Below are 18,306 nucleotides of genomic sequence, written 5' to 3'. Positions count from 1 at the left end.
TCATTTCTAAAACATGTTTGTGAATTCAGAAAATATTCATGGTTTCTAAGAATGTTTACAAATTTAAAAAATGTTCACGAAATAAAAGGAAAACTAGAAAACCCAAAAGCAATATAAAAAACTAAAAGAAAAAGTAAAAAAATGATGAAAGAATAATAAGAAACGCAAAAACAAAAACAAAAAACCTGTATGAGAAGGTTCTATAACCTACCCAAGGGCTTTGCTTCTATTTTGTTGTTGTTGTTGTTTGATCAAAGATGAAGGCGTTTCGCATCATACATAGTCAAACATTGGTGGAAGGTCAGGTCACGCAGTTGTTTCCACCAAACATGTGTGACCATTCCCTGGCATCATCCCACATAGAGCGCCTGACTTGTAAGCAGTGGCGGCGCCAGGTTCTAGAGGGTGAGTATTCATTTTGGAGGAGGGTATTCATTTTGTCCAAATCATCACTGTTTTGCAAAAAAATCGCTTCTTTTATATAAAATTTCAATGGTTTGTCAAAATCTTGGGTATTGAACCGAATACCTAAGAAGACCCCTGGCGCCGCCCCTGCTTGTAAGCTCGCTACCGTAAAGCGAGGAGTTCAGCCTAAACGTCACTGTGCAACACATGCTAGTGTTTTACCTCCCACCGTTCACATCATACATAGTTTCACACCATGTTTGGTGGAAGCACTTGTTTCATTTTTCTTCTTCAAATGCTTAGTACACACATGCATTTGCCGGAAGGCCCTAGTTAGCATGGCGGAAAGCTATTTGGTACCGGCGAAAGGGACGGGGACGTTTGGCTCTCGGGTATAATAACACCTGATTTTTTTTAAAAAAATAGTAATTTGTAAGAAAGTGAAAAAATCTGAAATTCTTCGCGAACAAAGTAGATTTATTGTTGAAGTCATATAAAATCTTTCGTGAAGAAACGGCTTTCATGTTGTTGTAGACATAAAAAACCAAATTTGTCGCTATATATAAGGTACTGTTCACACTATTGTCAGAGAATATTTTTGTACGGCAGGAACGACATCTCAAGTTTGTTGGGACAAAGTTTTGAAACGATTTGTATTTTTCTGAATTTTCTAAAAATAAAGTCAGTTATCAGGTGTGATTACCACCTTGTTCCAAAGGGTATTTTCCCTGACGGAAGGCACTAGTTAACATGGCAGTAGGCTATTTGGCTTTTATTTCAAGTGCTTATTAGTACATACACGCATGTTTGACGGAAGAAACTAACGACCGTGCTAGCTATTTGGCGGAAAGTTGTTGCGATAATGACGGACATTTGAGTTATAGTGTTGACTGTCCGTTCTGTATCGTGTCTCTGGAAGCGTCTGGACGCGGTCCGCAAACGGATAGTGAGTCCATCTTCAAGGATAGCATGAAAGATGACACAGAACCGTTGGTTTAGGATCTAGCAGTACTGTCGCAACCGTGCTAGCTGTCCGGTAGTGCTGATGCTTTGCTGCATGCATCCCTGCATCGATCTGCCAGCCTTTTGCAATTTACCCTGACGTCAACAACATGGCCTAGACTAAAACCTGCACCGTGCAATTAGGCCAGCAGTGCTACCTTCCATCTCTCCATTCCACCTCGCGTCTCCCAGCCCGTACTCAAGCAGTATGCACGTTACACACTTACACGTACCAAGTGTCGCACCAACTGAAGTTTCAACGCAAGCGACGACAGTTTCATCACCACGCTCCACAAGACCACAAGCATTACTCCGTACAGGTGCGCGTGTAACTTTGGGCTGTCCCGTCGCCATGGAGAGTGGCAGGAGGGCAGGACAGTAGCTACAACTGCAACATCGATGGGCGCTGAACCGGGCTAGCTATACGTAGGACTACTAATTAAACTCTATCTGGTACTACTACGAGTCTCGGCCTAGTCTGGTCCTCCGCCCTTTCTTCTGCTCTGCTGCTACGACTTGTTGCACCGAGGCGCCGGACCATCGATGATCGCTAGCTGCACGCAGTGAAGAGCGAGTTCAGGGCTATACTATACGGATGATTGGACATGCATGGCCGTGCCCAACTAATTCTCTACTCCTGCTGGATACAGTATAGTAAATGCATGTACGCAGCGAAGTACTAGTGGTACGTACACATGTTCGTAGACTGACTTGTCCACTCTCCCATATTTGTAGATCACGGAAGAGATCGTCGCATCAAATCATACAATTGCCTTGGATACTCTAACTTATCTACACGTTAGAGGTAGTTTCTAGCTCATTACTATTCCTAAACTAACTTTAGCCAAAGAGATATTTGGATGACATGGTTAGATTGACAATAAATACATTTGGAGAACTAGCTTCAATTAGCACCTCTTGGGTGAGATAGGGTTTTTTATGGGTTAGATGCAACTAGGTCAAACTAGCCCTCATGTTTGAATGCTTTAGGGCTATTTGAGCTCAAACTAGATCAAACTAACTTTAACCCATGTATCCAAACAGGGCCAATGTATATGTTAGTTTGTGCTGTTTCTTGTGCAGCTAGCAGTACTCAACACTGTCCGAGCAGGGTGTACGAATAATGACTGCACGAGTGTAAGGACATTTCTTTTTTTCGAGAGTATGCAAATTGCGTGCCATAGGTTTATAGTACTTGCAGTGTAAGGGCATTTCTACTCCACACTTATGTTTGAAAGAGGATGGTTCGAACACTTTCAAGCATTCAACAATGCATGATTCATTATGAATGGGACACGCTCAGGGGATCGAAATCTCCAGAATCATCCGTAAATCAAGTTGACGTTTACTTTGAAGGAAACAAGATGAATTTGAGGGCGTCCGCTTAGTCGGATGTTTGCGAATACGTCCCGACATGTCCACGGACATTTGAGAGTGTCGATTTAAGAAACGCTGTTGGAGATGCCCTAAAACTACTCGAGACTTCCGGTCACACATAATAACGATTGACCTCCTTGGCAACAAAGGATCAAAGCCACCATGAGCAAATGAAGACAATAACTCAGGCCATTCAATTGGCATTCAGGCCCCGCAACTCAAGCGCGCAGGCACGCACGCAGATGCACGGCGTAAACCACCATCGAACTAAAGAAGCGTGCCACGGCCACAGCAGCGCGCGCCCAGCGTGCAATGCATGCATCGAGTGCACGCATGCATGGCATGGCAGGGCTGCGCAGGCAGGCAGCCTGCCGCACGCTCTGCATCTCGCGGCACGCAACACCTGCATGCAGCCAAGCGGCGCCGGCGACGAGTCCGCCGTCGGGCCGTGGGAGGAGCCCAGCTCAGGCGTGCGCGGCGGCGAAGTAACGTGCGTCCTGCCGTACCGGCGTAGTAGCTGGCAACCACGGCCGCCTGCCTGCCTGCAGTTCTCTCTCTCTCTTCCGGAGGCTCCAGCTCAGCGCATCCGCCGCTGCTGGCCCTGCTCCGATATCCCATTTTTCCTCCCCTCGCGGCCCCGTCGTCACCTCCGCACTTATTGCGTCTGATCACGCCATCGCTTCACGTAGAAAAGGGGGTAAAGCCTGCGACGAGCCTCGACGCAAATGCCGTGCCAGTACGGCCTGCGCGCGAGCGAGCTTGGAGGAGGAGAGCTGGGCCATCATCTCTCGCCCGCTCGCGCACGCAGCGTCTGCAGGAGCGCAGAGAAGCCGGTGCAGTGCAGGCGGCCCAGTTCGCAGTTGCACCACACATTTCCCGTAACTTGGTCTAGGCGTCGTGTAGCTGGTGTACCCGTGGAGGCCCTACCCGGATTACCAAATCTTTTCTCCCTTTCTCGGACAGGATAGGGTAGACTGTAGAGGGTTGATCGGTTTACCAGTGGAGCGGATGACCAGACCGGCAACTGGCGTGCCACCTCGCTTATCTGTCCGTTCGGCCGCCCATCTGACGAGATTCTTTCCCGGCGCTGCACTGCCACGCCTCAACGGCGGCGGTAGAACACTTCAACAAACCTCATTCCCTGTGGATAAAACAAAGTGAATCTTGGTTCTAAGGCACGGTTGATAGCTGTTGTTGTTCCTTACTCTCCGCCTGAAAATATAAGGGCAACTCCAACCGGACGATCCTTTTGAGTGATCAGTGCACCAAACGGAACAACCCATTTGGTTCACCATGCCTGTTTGTCTGATTTTCTTTATCAGTTTGTCATCTTGGCCATTATGTACAATCTTGATTGGAATAAATAAAATATTGCACATGATTAAACAAATAAGTCACACAGTTACATCCAAATAAATAAAAATCACATAATTTACAACCAAATGAACTTAAAATTGTAACTAATATGCCGCTCCATCCTCGATCGGGCTCAACAAATCACCCTTGTAATCCCACCCTTAGTCATACAGGTTGTCATCACACTCATTCTCTATAATCATGTTGTGCATGATCACATAAGCAGTGATCACCTCCCACATAGTGTCAACATTCCATGTTCTGTAGGGTGTCCAACAATAGCCCAGCGAGGTTGGAGCACATCAAAATCACGCTTCACATCTTTCCTAGCACTCTTTTGTTCTTTAAAAAATCTAGCCCTCTTCTTTAGGATTGAAAATTTTCTTCAAAAAATGTAGACCACTAAGGATAGATATCATCAATTAGTTAGTATCTATTGTTGTATTGGTGAGATCATTGATCTCAAAGTTGACATCCTCTGAATTGCCTTCCGAAAACAACGACAGCACCTGAGAGCGCTCAAGCACATTGATGTTATCATGAAAACCTGCCATGCCAAAAAAAAGTGCCAAACTAAGACATCTTGTGATGCCACAACTTCGATTATGACAGTGCAACCAGCAACATGTCCCACTATATACAATATATGCTTACATGCATCCTCGAAAAGCCTCTTGAAGCATCGATCGATAACAATCATACTGTGTCTGCATCATTTGGTTCTCTCAAGTACTCTGGGCTAAACACCTAAACCACAACTTTGTAGAACATGAACATTGACTCAAGGAATGTGGACTCACTCATGCATACATACTCCACAATTAGATCACTGGGAACTCCATATGCAAGCATCCAAACAGCTGCAATACATTCTGATAAGAGGAGAAGCAAACCTTACCAAGGGCATCATGCTTGCATTTGAAGTAATCATCATGACCCACCACTCCTTTCAGAATACGGTTGAATAATATCCGGAAGCGTTGCCGGAAAAGCATGGCAGGGAATAGTTGCTTTGTGCGATGAAACTAATTGTTAAAGACTAGGACATGACCCTTTTCCCTGTTACGATTCAATGCAGGCGCATGGCCCTCTATCGATCCCCTTAACAATGGTCACTGCCTTGAAATGTGCTCATTGACGAGAAGTGTAGCAACTGAGGGAGTCCTGGATTAGGGGGTCCTCGGGTGTCCGGTCTATTCGATATGGGCCGGACTGATGGGTCGTGAAGACAAAGCAGAAGATTATCCCCCGTGTCCGGTTAGGACTCCTATGTGCGTGGACGACAAGTTTGGTGTCCGGGTGTATTATTTCCTTCCTTTGCAAACTGACTTTGTAAAACCCTAGGCCCCTCCGGTGTCTGTATAAACCAGAGGGTTAGGTCCGTAGAAAGGGGGGAGATTCATAGGCTAGTCAGCTAGGGTTTAGCCATTATGATCTCGAGGTAGATCAACTCTTGTAACCCTTATACACACACCGAATCTAATCAAGTAGGACGTAGGGTTTTACCTCCTTTAAGAGGGCCCGAACCTGGGTAAACATCGTGTCCCTATTGTCCCTTGTTACCATCGATCCTCAGACACATAGCTTGGGACCCCCTACCCGAGATCTGCCGGTTTTGACACTGACATTGGTGCTTTCATTGAGAGTTCCGTTGTGTTATCGACATAACAATCGATGGCTCGCCTCATCATCGACGACAACGCTGTTTCCGGGGAGACCTTTCTCCCTGGTCAAATCTTTGTGTTTGGCGGCTTCGTGCTACATGCCAACTCGACCGGTCACCTTGAGCAGGTCGACAGCTACGCCCCTGGTCACCAAATCAAGTTTGGAAGTTTGAACTACATCACCGATATCCAAGGAGACCTGATCTTCAAGGGGTTCACAGCCTCGACCGCCGCTCCCCACCCATATGAAGGAGGCCCTTTGGATCTACTATCAGATCCCGTCCAGGGCTCGACTCTCATGTCTGCCCCGGCCTTAGATCCGGAGCGGACCACTTCGTCCGTAGACGGGAGGGTGAAACCCGCCGGACTCTCTTCCATCACGGAGCTTTTAGCCGGAGACACAGATGCGACCACGCCGCCGGTGGACCCGGACTCAAACGGGACTCTCCGCGTCATCGGCAAGCCGGACTCACCTCTGGACACCAACTCCGAACTCTCAAGGTCTGCGTCCATCGGGCTCGGTCAAATGGCTATCACCGAGCCTAGCTCCGCAGATCCTCAGACGCCTGTCCAGCTGATGTCTACTACATGACCTTCTTCTTCTAGACGTTGTTGGGCCTCCAAGTGCAGAGGTTTGTAGGACAGTAGCAAATTTCCCTCAAGTGGATGACCTAAGGTTTATCAATCCATAGGAGGCGTAGGATGAAGATGGTCTCTCTCAAGCAACCCTGCAACCAAATAACAAAGAGTCTCTTGTGTCCCCAACACACCCAATACAATGGTAAATTGTATAGGTGCACTAGTTCGGTGAAGAGATGGTGATACAAGCGGTATATGGATGGTAGATAAAGGTTTTTGTAATCTGAAAATATAAAAACAGCAAGGTAACTAATGATAAAAGTGAGCACAAACGGTATTGCAATGCGTTGAAACAAGGCCTAGGGTTCATACTTTCACTAGTGCAAGTTCCCTCAACAATAATAACATAATTGGATCATATAACTATCCGTCAACATGCAACAAAGAGTCACTCCAAAGTCACTAATAGTGGAGAACAAACGAAGAGATTATGGTAGGGTACGAAACCACCTCAAAGTTATTCTTTCCAATCAATCCGTTGAGCTATTCCTATAAGTGTCACAAACAGCCTAGAGTTCGTACTAGAATAACACCTTAAGACACAAATCAACCAAAACCCTAATGTCACCTAGATACTCCAATGTCACCTCAAGTATCCGTGGGTATGATTATACGATATGCATCACACAATCTCAGATTTCATCTATTCAACCAACACATAGAACCTCAAAGAGTGCCCCAAAGTTTCTATCGGAGAGTCAAGATGAATACGTGTGCCAACCCCTATGCATAGGTTCATGGGCGGAACCCGCAAGTTGATCACCAAAACATACATCAAGTGAATCACGTGATATCCCATTGTCACCACAGATACGCACGGCAAGACATACATCAAGTGTTCTCAAATCATTAAAGACTCAATCCGATAAGATAACTTCAAAGGGAAAACTCAATCGATTACAAGAGAGTAGAGGGGGAGGAGAAACATAAGATCCAACTATAATAGCAAAGCTCGCGATACATCAAGATCGTGCCAAATCAAGAACACGAGAGAGAGAGATCAAACACATAGCTATTGGTACATACCCTCATCCCTGAGGGAGAACTACTCCCTCCTCGTCATGGAGAGCGCTAGGATGACGAAGATGGCCACCGGAGAGGGATTCCCCCTCCGGCAGGGTGCCGGAACAGGTCTAGATTGGTTTTCAGTGGCTACGGAGGCTTCTGGCGGCAGAACTCCCGATCTATTGTGCTCCCCGATAGTTTTAGGGTATATGGATATATATAGCCGGAAGAAATATATCAGGGGAGCCACGAGGGGCCCACGAGGGTGGAGGGCACGCCCAGGGGGGTGGGCGCCCCCTGCCTCAGGGCTTCCTCATTGATCCCCTGACGTGCACTCCAAGTCTCCTGTATTGCTTTCTTTCCAAAAATAACTTTTCCAAAGGTTTCATTCCGTTTGGACTCCGTTTGATATTCCTTTTCTGCGAAACACTGAAACAAGGGAAAAACATAAACTGGCACTGAGCTCTAGGTTAATAGGTTAGTCCCAAAAATCATATAAAATATCATATAAATGCATATAAAACATCCAAGGTTGATAATATAATAGCATGGAACAATCAAAAATTGTAGATACGTTGGAGACGTATCAGCATCCCCAAGCTTAATCCCTGCTCGTCCTCGAGTAGGTAAATGATAAAAACAGAATTTTTGATGTGGAATGCTACCTAACATATTTATCATGGATTTCTCTTTATTGTAGCAAGAATATTCAGATCCATAAGATTCAAGACAAAAGTTTAATATTGACATAAAAACAATAATACTTCAAGCATACTAACTAAGCAATCATGTCTTCTCAAAATAACATGGCCAAAGAAAGTTCATCCCTACAAAATCATATAGTTTGGTCATGTTCCATTTTCGTCAGACAAGAATGCTCTCATCATGCACAACCCCGATGACAAGCCAAGCAATTGTTTCATACTTTAGTAATCTCAAACTTTTTTTTAACTTTCACGCAATACATGAGCGTGAGCCATGGATATAGCACTATGGGTGGAATAGAATATAATGAGGGGGTTATGTGGAGAAGACAAAAAGGAGAAAGTCTCACATCGACGCGGCTAATCAATGGGCTAGGGAGATGCCCATCAATTGATGTCAATGCAAGGAGTAGGGATTGCCATGCAACGGATGCACTAGAGCTATAAATGTATGAAAGCTCAACAAAAGAAACGAAGTGGGTGTGCATCCAACTTGCTTGATCACGAAGACCTAGGGCACTTGAGGAGGCCCATTGTTGGAATATAGAAGCCAAGTTCTATAATGAAAATTTCCCACTAGTATATGGAAGTGACAAAACAAGAGATTCTCTATCATGAAGATCATGGTGCTACTTTGAAGCACAAGTGTGGAAAAAAGGATAGTAGCATTGTCCCTTTTATTTTTTTTATTTGGCCCTTTTTTGGCCTTTCTTTTTTTCCCTTTTTGGGACAATGCTCTATTAATGATGATCATCACACTTCTATTTATTTACAACTCAAAGATTACAACTCGATACTAGAACAAAGTATGACTCTATATGAATGCCTCTGACGGTGTACCATGATGGGAAATGAATCAAGAGTGACATGTATGAAAAATTATGAATGGTGGCTTGGCCACAAATACGATGTCGACTACATGATCATGCAAGGCACTATGACAATGATGAAGTGTGTCATAATAAACAGAACGGTGGAAAGTTGCATGGCAATATATCTCGGAATGGCTATGGAAATGCCATAATAGGTAGGTATGGTGGCTGTTTTGAGGAAGATATAAGGAGGTTTATGTGTGATGGAGCATATCATATCACGGGGTTTTGATGCACTGGCGAAGTTTGCACCAACTCTCAATGTGAGAAAGGGCAATGCACGTGTAACGCCCCGAGACCGATGCGCCAGGTGTCTTCCAGTTATTCACTGTTGTTGCCTTGTCATTTGCTTGCGTGTTGCATCTTATCATGTCATCATGTGCATTGCATAATCATGGTTTAAAACTTGCATTCGCCCGGGTTCTTCGAGTTCTCTCCGTTGCCCGTTCTGAGCCCAACCACACTTGCACGCGCCCGCGGCATGTCCGAAATAATATTTTATAAGTGGCCGGAAAATGTTCTCGGAATGGGATGAGAGTTGATGTGTGGTCTTATTATAGTGTAGATAGACAATCTGTCAAGTTTCATCGCATTCGGAGATCGTTTGATGCCCCAACGGATAACTATAGCGGGAGTATAGCCGGTCTAACGTCGGACGTTTTCGGTCTCCAGAAACAGATGCCGGGCCCCCTCTCTCTCTTCTCCCCCTCGCAGTCTCGCCACAGCCCACCTAGTCCATCCTCCTTCCCCTCTTCGCTTCCGGAGTTGTCCGATGCGATCGCACGGTCCGAAACCTTCTCTGCTCAGTGCATCAACCCCCCTCGCGCGCGCGTCCGAAAAGCTGTCCCGGACCCGACCCGGGCAGTCGCCACCGTTGTGTCCGGATCATCCCCAAACATCTGTAAAACATCACCATTTTCTCATTTGGACTCCCTATATATTTTATTCGCGATCGTCTGATTCCGATCAGAGGGTCCGAGGTAGCCTCTAACCTAATCTGTGATGTATATATAGTCCACCCTTAGTCATTTTGGACAAACCCTAAAATCTAGGGACGTCGAGCCGCCGCCACCTACTGCATCTACCTCGGGATCCCCTTCTCCTCATTTTTCCTCCACCCACCAACGGGAGCCCGAGCTCCTTCTCCCAGACCCCGAGCACTCGATCCACCTAGCCGGTGTCTACTCCTCCAAATTCGATCGGGAGAGGAGATCCCGATCTGAAGCTTCCTTGTGCCCGTGCCGAGGCCTCGCCTCTTCCTCCTCTGCCCGACACCCACCGTCCTCGCATTCTCCTGCAGCCTCCCGTTGCTGTGACCCCGTTCGCCTCATCGGGCCGAAGCTCGCCGTCGCCGGCGACAGCAACGTCGTCGTCGCCCTCCATCTTCATCGTCGCGCCGCCCGTGCTCCTCCGAACTGTCCAGCTGCGGCAACAAACCCCGACCTCCCCTGCTCCCTCTATTTCCCTTACCTCCTCAGTCTCCCTCTCTCTCATGCCGGTCCTCCTCCCTCTCTCTCAGGTACCCTGGACCGCCATGAACATCACCGCAGCAGCCGCAGCCCCGCCAAATCCCTATGGAGCCTACAGTCACCTCGACCGCATGCTGTTTCTTCCTCCTCCTCGAGGAGATGCTCCCCGTCGCCTAGCACCTCGCCCTGGCCTTCTCCTCGCCTTCTCCTGACCAGTCACCGCCGGCGACTAGCACCAGTAGATGGCAACATCGCCGCCCCGCTGCTCCGAGGCCAAGTCCTGTCGAGCTGCAACCATCTCCCTCGAGTTCTTCCCCAACGCCGGCCTCCTCAGTCACCTCGTCGCCGGAGACCCACCAGCATGTCACCAACATCGCGCCCCGCCATCGTCAGCCTCATGCCATCCAAGCCGCCGTCGTTGCTTGCCTCCTCTGGCGCCCCTGCTCCGCCTCACGACGTGTCCTCGCCGGACCCCGCGAGCGGCGCCTCTACCTCAAACCCCCGCCCGGATTCACGCCGCTCTGCCGCCCCGTCTCCGGCCCCTGCTCGCCGGAGCCGCGTCTCCCTGTGCCCGCAGCCCCGTAGCCGCGCTGCGCCTCTGCTTTGTTCGAGCAGAGGAGCTGGTTTGACCCTGCTCCCTTCCGTCCTCGTTGACACGGGTCCAGTCGATCGCCAAATCACAACCAGATCCGCAGGCCTGTTGCTTCCACCACATTGGGCCAAGGCCCATGAGGCCTGGTAAGAACCACAACGCCCTCCTTTTTTCCCTTAATGTTGGGCCTCTGCTTAGTTTCGGCCCGGCTACATTTTTTTCCTCCTGGCATTTTTCCTTATATCTAGTGCATGCATAATTACAGAATTTTGCCATCATTTTAAAATGCTCTCACCTAATTAACCATAGCTCGGAATTAAACAAACTTAACATGGAAGTTGCTTAGAATTATGTGTAGTTTAATAATATGCACCTTTCATGCATGTTTAAAATGTTTAAATTGATGTTTGCTTTAATTTTGCTCTATTGCCATGTTAAAATGACTTATTTCATAACTAAATAACGTAGCTCCAAACCTAACAAACTTTATATGTAAATGGGGTAGAATTTTTCCTAGTTTAATATGGTGGCTTCACTTTGCATGTTTAACAACCCTAAAATTGTGTTTAGGGCAAAACAGTACCTAATTCATTATTATGCACATGGGGCGTTTCCGGACTTGTTGTTTTGTTGTTCCGGCCTCATTTTAACTTGCCTAGATAGATAGTTTCATTTTGCTTCACCCTCTTGCCATGCTAACAACATTTAATCTTGTTGGGTACATAAAAGGGAGAGAACTAAATAAGTCATGTGGTGTTTTCTTCAATATGCAACTCCGTTGCATATTGAGCTCCACTTAATTTGTAGGATTGCTTGTGCACTTTGCCATGCCATGCCTCATTAAACCGGACATACATCATACTTGTTTGCGCATCATGCCATGTTTATGTGGTGGTTGTTTACTATGTGGCTTGATTCTTTCCGGTGTTGCTTCTTCGGGTTGGTTCCGATAACGTCGCGTTTGTGAGGAACCGTTCGACTACGTCCGTTTGTCTTCGTCATGGACTCGTTCTTCTTCCTTGCGGGATTTCAGGCAAGATGACCATACCCTCGAAATCACTTCTATATTTGCTTGCTAGATGCTCGCTCTTTTGCTATGCCTATTATAACGCCCTCGATGCGGCTATATCTCCTACATGTCGAGGCATGACTTCGAGGCATAACCGCATTGAAAGCAATGTCGCAAGTTAGGCAATCTTCACAACATCCCATGTAATACATAGATAATAAAAGGGGAGATACATAGTTGGCTTACACTCGCCACGTCAATCAAAGTACATAAATAGCATTACATCATCCAAACACTCATGGCCCGACTACGGTGCCAAAATAAAAGATCAACCCAACATGCGACATAGTCCCAATCGCCCCAACAGGGAACCACTACTGATCATCAGGGAAAGACACATAGTAATGGCGTGAGTCCTCGTCGAACTCCCACTTGAGCTCAAGCGCGTCATCTGGAACGGAGTCATCAGGCCCTGCATCTGGTTTGGAAGTAATCTGTGAGCCACAGGGACTCAGCAATCTCGCACCCTCGCGATCAAGACTAATTAAGCTTATAGGTAAGGTAAGGTACAATATGTGGAGCTGCAGCAAGCGACTAGCATATATGGTGGCTAACCTGTTCGCAAGAGAGAGCGAGAAGAGAAGGCAAAGCGCGAACGAATAACTAGAGAATAACCTGCGGCAAGCATTACTCCAACACCGTGTTCACTTCCCGGACTCCGCCGAGAAGAGACCATCACGGTAATTCATACAGTTGATTCATTTTAATTAAGTTAAGGTTCAAGTTATCTACAACCAAACATTAACAAATTCCCATCTGCCCATAACCGCGGGCACGGCTTTCGAAAGTTCAAATCCCTGCAGGGGAGTCCCAACTTAGCCCATGACAAGCTCTCACGGTCAACGAAGGATAAACCTTCTCCCGAGACATTCCGATCAGACTCGGTATCCCGGTTCTACAAGACACTTCGGCAAGTTAAAACCAATCCAGCAACACCACCCAGATGTGCCGACAAATCCTGATAGGAGCTGCACATATCTCGTTCTCAGGGCACACCGGATGAGCAAGACGTCAGGTAGGCCAGCCCAGAGTTGCCCTTGGTAGCCCCGAACATCGCTCGGTTGGACCAACACTCAGAGGAGCACTGGCCCCGGGGGGGGGGGGTTTAAATAAGATGACCCTCGGGCTCCGGAAACCCAAGGGAAAAAGAGGCTAGGTGGCAAATGGTAAAACCAAGGTTGGGCATTGCTGAAAAAGCTTTATTCAAGGCGAACTATCAAGGGGTTCCCATTATCACCCAACCGCGTGACGAACGCAAAATCCGGGAACATAACACCGATATGACGGAAACTAGGGCGGCAAGAGTGGAACAAAACACTAGGCGAGAGGCCGAGCCTTCCACCCTTTACCAAGTATATAGGTGCATTAAGATAACAAGGCAATATAATGATATCCCAACAAGTAAATAATGTTCCAACAAGGAACGGTCTCCAATCTTCACCTGCAACTAGTAACACTATAAGAGGGGCTGAGCAAAGCGGTATAAAGCCAATCAACGTTTCGCTAGGATAGGGTGGGTTAGAGGTTTGACATGGCAATTTGGGAGGCAAGATAAGCAAGTGGTAGGCATCGTAGCATAGGCATAGCAAAAGAGCGAGCATCTAGCAAAGCAAAGATAGTAGTGATTTCGAGGGTATGATCATCTTGCCTACAAAGTTGTCAGAGTTGACTGGATCCTCGAAAGCAAACTCAACGGGCTCCTCGTTAGCGAACTCGTCTCCCGGCTCTAACCAAACAAGACAAACAAGCAAATGGAACACAATCAACCACGTGCAAAACTCAAACAACATGATGCAAACATGGTATGCTATGCAGGATGCGATATGTGATGCATATGCAAGATTTGACAAGGAATGAATGAACCTGGCCTCAACTTGGAAATCCAAGTGTGCCACTAGAAAGGTGAGATGAAATCGCTTGAAAACGATATAAAGAACGCCGGAATCGGAGTCACGGTTTGGAAATGGCAAGCAATTCAAATATGGCACCGGTGTGCGATATACAACAAGTAGCCATCTAAATGCAACAAGATGAACATGCTACAGCACCCAAACATGACAACAAAATACATGGCAGGTATCCATTCAGGATGCTTAACAAAAGAGGAACACTGAGCTACGGCCAATTCATCCATTAACAGGTTCAAACAAGCATGGCAAAAATGCATTTGATAAACAGATTTCAGACTTAGTGAAATTAACACTTGTCTGGAATTTCACTTTGGAGCATGAAAACTATATGCTACAGGACCTGAACATGGAAAAGTAAAGCATAACATGGATCTACTCAAAGAGCTTAACAAAAGTCCCTTAGTGACCTTGAGCCAAAAGGGATCAGAAAATACATTTGAAAGCATGTGAACATGGCAAAAGCATAATCAGCTCTCAGACTTGGTGAAAAACTAGAGCATGCAAAATAGATATCAAGTAGGCATATTTACGAGCTCGATGCACTCACTACAGAGCAAGTCATGACAATCTAAGCATACACCCATCAAGAATACACAAAACATAAGCTACACATGGCAAGAACAATAGCATAGCAGGCACGAATCAACTACAACATCCTCGGCAAAATTGCTATCAAGTAGACAATCTACCCAGATCCACGAAATAGCAAAAGTAGAGCTCGATTGACTCAAGCTAGATTGCTCCATAATTGCAAAAAAAGACATGGATGGATAGAGCACTACAAGATTAACAAAACATCCTTACAGATCATCCTCAAAAGGGGTACGGATCACTAGGAAACAACATGAACATATGACATATTGAGATAAACATATCAAGGACTTAGTGGAATTGCTAAGTCCCTGAAATCAGCATTAACGAATGCACCACTTTGCAAGCTTGTGCTAGTCAACACACACATCACAAAAATACATGGGTTTCACCTCTGGAAAGATGGCAAAGCATATAACAAAACATATGTAGAGCTCAGGGGCATATCATGCACACAATAATCATGGCAAAAATGACAAATATCTAATTGGAGCAGCAGATCTGACAAATATCTCAAATAGCACTCTTCCAACAGCATTTCGGGCATCAAGATGAACTCAAATGAAAATGATGCAATGAGATAAAATGATGTACTCTCTAAGGTGAACATTTTGATATGCTATATGCCCAAAACGGAGCTACGTATGCGGAGATATAGTATGATGAAATATGCAAAAAAATACTGGAAACGGGGCAAAAGTCAACCCTAGGGTTAGGATCCGGATCTGGATCGGATCAGATTGGATCGACACTGTTCACGCGCGCGCCTCCCGAGGACTCCGGCGAGCAGGTCGGGCTCCGGCGAGGTGGGCGAGGTCGGCCGGCGAGCGGGCGGAGGGAGTCGCCGGCGAGGGGCAACGGCGGCGGCTCGGCGATGCACGGGCGGCGGAGCTGCTCCCTGTGCGCGGCGGCTGGCGAGGTGGCGAGGCCGTCCGGCGACGCGGCGGCTACCGGCGATGTGGGCGGCGGGCGGTGGAGGCGGCTGGCACCGGCGTCGGGGAAGAGGGGCGGTGGAGGCGCGACGCTTAGGCGGCGGAGGAACGGGCTCGGGGGCCTCCCGCGGGCTCGGGCGGGCCGGCGGCGAAGTGGGGCTGCCCGCACCACATGTTGGCGTCCGACTGACTGGGGCGCAGCGGCGGACGTGTCCGGCCGGACCGGACGTGTCCGGCGCGGCGCGAGGTGGGTGGATCTAGGGTTTGGAGGGAGGGGATTCGGAATTTCGGAAGGAGATCTATATATAGGCATAGGAGGAGCTAGGAGAGTCCAAATGAGGTGCGGTTTTCGACCACGCGATCGTGATCGAACGCTCTAGATGATGGAGAGGGTTTTGGTGGGTTTTGGGCCAAATTGGAAGGGTGTTGGGCTGCAACACACACGAGGCCTTCTCGGTCCCTCGGTTAACCGTTGGAGCATCAAACAAAGTCCAAATGGTACGAAACTTGACAGGCGGTCTACCGGTAGTAAACCAAGGCCGCTTGGCAAGTCTTGGTCCAATCCGGAAATGTTTAACCCCCACACACGAAAGAAAGGTAGAAATGACCACCATAGGAGAACGGAGCGCCGAAATGCAAAACGGACAACGGGGAAAATGCTCGGATGCATGAGATAAACACGTATGCAAATGCAATGCACATGATGACATGATATGAGATGCATGACAACGATAACAACACACGGAGACAAAAACCCGAACCCGAGAAAATAAAATAACTTAACACCGGAAACGGCAAGAGTTGGATTAAATATTAGGTCAATCATATCCGGGGTCTTACAACACTCCACCACTACGAAAGGATCTCGTCCCGAGATCTAAGACTGAAAGAACACCGGGTATCCAGAACGGAGGTGATCCTCGCGTTCCCAGTTGGCTTCACGGTCGGAATGGTGTGACCACTTGACTTTGAGGAATTTGATTGCCTTGTTGCGAGTCTTGCGTTCAGTCTCTTCAAGAATAGCCACGGGGTGCTCACGATAAGAGAGATCTGCTTGGAGCTCAATGTCTTCGAAGTTGACGGTGCGGTCAGGAGTCTTGAAGCACTTGCGGAGCTGAGAGACATGGAAGACGTCATGCACATTTGCAAAGTTTGAAGGAAGCTCGAGTTGATAGGCGAGATCGCCTCTCTTGCTAGCGATCTTGAAAGGTCCCACGTATCTGGGGGCAAGCTTCCCTTTGATACCGAAGCGACGAGTACCTTTCATTGGAGAGACGCGGAGGTAAACATGATCTCCGATCTTGAAAGCGAAATCACGGTGCTTACTATCATAGTAGCTCTTCTGGCGGGATTGGGCTGCTTTGAGGTTATCTCGAATGACTTTGCACATTTCCTCTGCCTTTGTGATTAAGTCATTACCGAGAAGCTGACGTTCTCCGGTTTCAGACCAGTTGAGAGGGGTACGACACTTCCTGCCATACAGAATTTCGAATGGGGCCTTGCCCGAACTTGCTTGAAAACTGTTGTTGTAGGAGAATTCAGCATATGGAAGACAATCCTCCCACTTCATGGCGAAGGAGATCACACAAGCCCTGAGCATATCTTCAAGAATCTGATTGACACGCTCGACTTGACCGCTAGTTTGAGGATGAAAAGCTATGCTGAAGCGGATGTTGGTGCCCATGGCCTTCTTAAAAGAATCCCAAAACTTGGAGGTAAAGATGCTGCCATGGTCTGAAGAGATCACTTGTGGAATACCGTGCAGCGAGACAATTCGAGAGGTATAGAGCTCCGCCAATTGAGCTGCACTGATTGGCTCTTTGATAGGTAGAAAATGAGCCACTTTAGTGAGTTTGTCGATGACAACGAATATAGCATCATTGCCACGCTTGGACTTTGGAAACCCAGTCACCAAGTCCATCTCAATGTGGTCGAACTTCCATTCTGGAATGGCAAGAGGTTGGAGGAGACCAGCTGGCCTTTGGTGTTCTGCCTTCACTCTTCTGCAGACATCACATTCATTAACGAACTGAGCAATCTTGCGCTTCATACGAGTCCACCAATAAGCCTGCTTGAGTTCCTGATACATCTTCGTTCTCCCAGGGTGGATGGAGAGGAGAGAATTGTGAGCCTCGTTCATGATCACTTTACGAAGGTCACCTTTGGGCACAACAATACGATCCTCGAAGAAGAGAGTATCCTTGTCATCAAGGCGGTAGCACTTGTACTTGGGTTGACTCTTGGCAATCCCAATCTTCACCTTTTTCACCATAGCATCCAGAAGCTGAGCTTGGCGAATCTGGTCTTCCAAGGTAGGAGATACTTGAAGGTTGGCGAGGGAACCTTGATGAACAACTTGTGTATTAAGTTTGCGGAAAGCTTCAAAAAGCTCGGGTTGATAAGGCTTGAGAATCAGACTGTTGCAATAAGCCTTCCTGCTCAATGCGTCAACAATCACATTGGCCTTGCCTGGAGTATACTCGATACTCGGATTATACTCTTGAATCATTTTGACCCATCGAGTTTGCCTGAGGTTGAGATTAGGCTGAGTGAAGATGTACTTGAGACTCTTGTGGTCAGTGAAAATGTCCACTTTTCTTCCCAATAAGAGATGTCTCCAAGTCAAAAGAGCATGCACAACTGCTGCCAACTCGAGGTCATGAGTGGGGTAGTTCTTCTTGTTGGGCTTTAACTGGCGAGAGGTATAAGCCACAACTTT

Source organism: Triticum aestivum, chromosome 7A, assembly GCF_018294505.1.
Source record: "Triticum aestivum cultivar Chinese Spring chromosome 7A, IWGSC CS RefSeq v2.1, whole genome shotgun sequence".
In the NCBI taxonomy this organism is placed as follows: domain Eukaryota; kingdom Viridiplantae; phylum Streptophyta; class Magnoliopsida; order Poales; family Poaceae; genus Triticum; species Triticum aestivum.
Note: the sequence above shows the minus strand (reverse complement) of the source record.